We start from the raw sequence: 2,500 nt of genomic DNA on the forward strand, positions 1-2,500 counted from the left end.
AGGGAAGGGAAGGGAAGGTTCCGGGAAGGGAAAGTTCCGGGAAGGTTCCGGGAAGGTTCCGGGAAGGGAAGGTTCAGGGAAGGTTCAGGGAAGGTTCAGGGAAGGTTCAGGGAAGGTTCCGGGAAGGGAAGGGAAGGGAAGGTTCAGGGAAGGTTCAGGGAAGGTTCCGAGAAGGGAAGGGAAGGGAAGGGAAGGTTCAGGGAAGGGAAGGTTCAGGGAAGGGAAGGGAAGGGAAGGGAAGGGAAGGGAAGGGAAGGGAAGGGAAGGGAAGGGAAGGGAAGGGAAGGGAAGGGAAGGGAAGGGAAGGGAAGGGAAGGGAAGGGAAGGGAAGGGAAGGGAAGGGAAGGGAAGGGAAGGGAAGGTGCGGGAAGGGAAGGTTCAGGGAAGGGAAGGTTCAGGGAAGGGAAGGTTCAGGGAAGGTTCAGGGAAGGTTCAGGGAAGGTTCAGGGAAGGTTCCGGGAAGGGAAGGTTCCGGGAAGGGAAGGGAAGGGAAGGGAAGGTGCGGGAAGGTTCCGGGAAGGGAAGGGAAGGGAAGGGAAGGGAAGGGAAGGGAAGGGAAGGGAAGGGAAGGGAAGGGAAGGGAAGGGAAGGGAAGGGAAGGTGTGGGAAGGGAAGGGAAGGGAAGGAAAGGGAAGGGAAGGGAAGGGAAGGGACGGTTCCGGGAAGGGAAGGGAAGGGAAGGTGTGGGAAGGGAAGGGAAGGTGCGGGAAGGTGCGGGAAGGTGCGGGAAGGTGCGGGAAGGGAAGGGAATGGAAGGGAAAGGAAGGGAAGGGAAGGTTCAGGGAAGGGAAGGTTCAGGGAAGGGAAGGTTCAGGGAAGGTTCAGGGAAGGTTCAGGGAAGGTTCCGGGAAGGGAAGGGAAGGTTCAGGAAAGGTTCAGGGAAGGGAAGGGAAGGGAAGGGAAGGGAGGGCAGGGGAAGGGAAGGGAAGGTTCAGGGAAGGGAAGGGAAGGGAAGGGAAGGGAACGGAAGGGAACGGAAGGGAAGGGAAGGGAAGGGAAGGGAAGGGAAGGGAAGGGAAGGGAAGGGAAGGGAAGGGAAGGGAAGGGAAGGTTCAGGGAAGGTTCAGGGAAGGGAAGGGAAGGGAAGGGAAGGGAAGGGAAGGGAAGGGAAGGGAAGGGAAGGGAAGGGAAGGGAAGGGAAGGGAAGGTGTGGGAAGGGAAGGGAAGGGAAGGTGCGGGAATGTGCGGGAATGTGCGGGAAGGGAAGGGAAGGGAAGGGAAGGGAAGGGAAGGGAAGGGAAGGGAAGGGAAGGGAAGGGAGGGGAGGGGAAGGGAAGGGAAGGGAAGGGAAGGGAAGGTTCCGGGAAGGTTCCGGGAAGGGAAGCTTCAGGGAAGGTACAGGGAAGGGAAGGGAAGGTTCAGGGAAGGTTCAGGGAAGGGAAGGGAAGGGAAGGGAAGGGAAGGGAAGGGAAGGGAAGGGAAGGGAAGGGAAGGTGTGGGAAGGGAAGGGAAGGGAAGGTGCGGGAATGTGCGGGAATGTGCGGGAAGGGAAGGGAAGGGAAGGGAAGGGAAGGGAAGGGAAGGGAAGGGAAGGGAAGGGAAGGGAAGGGAAGGGAAGGGAAGGGAAGGGAAGGGAAGGGAGGGGAGGGGAAGGGAAGGGAAGGGAAGGGAAGGGAAGGTTCAGGGAAGGTTCAGGGAAGGTTCCGAGAAGGGAAGGGAAGGGAAGGGAAGGTTCAGGGAAGGGAAGGTTCAGGGAAGGGAAGGGAAGGTTCAGGGAAGGGAAGGGAAGGGAAGGGAAGGGAAGGGAAGGGAAGGGAAGGGAAGGGAAGGGAAGGGAAGGGAAGGGAAGGGAAGGGAAGGGAAGGGAAGGTTCCGGGAAGGGGAGGGAAGGGAAGGTGTGGGAAGGGAAGGGAAGGTGCGGGAAGGTGCGGGAAGGTGCGGGAAGGTGCGGGAAGGGAAGGTTCAGGGAAGGGAAGGTTCAGGGAAGGGAAGGTTCAGGGAAGGTTCAGGGAAGGTTCAGGGAAGGTTCAGGGAAGGTTCCGGGAAGGGAAGGGAAGGGAAGGGAAGGGAAGGGAAGGGAAGGGAAGGGAAGGGAAGGGAAGGGAAGGGAAGGGAAGGGAAGGGAAGGGAAGGTGTGGGAAGGGAAGGGAAGGGAAGGAAAGGGAAGGGAAGGGAAGGGAAGGTTCCGGGAAGGGAAGGGAAGGGAAGGTGTGGGAAGGTGCGGGAAGGTGCGGGAAGGTGCGGGAAGGTGCGGGAAGGTTCGGGAAGGTGCGGGAAGGGAAGGGAATGGAAGGGAAGGGAAGGGAAGGGAAGCTTCAGGGTAGGGAAGGTTCAGGGAAGGGAAGGTTCAGGGAAGGTTCAGAGAAGGTTCAGGGAAGGTTCAGGGAAGGTTCCGGGAAGGGAAGGGAAGGGAAGGGAAGGGAAGGGAAGGGAAGGGAAGGGAAGGGAAGGGAGGGGAGGGGAAGGGAAGGGAAGGGAAGGGAAGGGAAGGGAACGGAAGGGAAGGGAAGGGAAGGGAAGGGAAGGGAAGGGAAGGGAAGGGAAGGGAAGGGAAGGGAAG

Source organism: Melozone crissalis, unplaced genomic scaffold (genome assembly GCF_028551555.1).
Source record: "Melozone crissalis strain CALT ecotype California unplaced genomic scaffold, PUWL_Pcris_2 ptg000114l_1, whole genome shotgun sequence".
Taxonomy (NCBI): domain Eukaryota; kingdom Metazoa; phylum Chordata; class Aves; order Passeriformes; family Passerellidae; genus Melozone; species Melozone crissalis.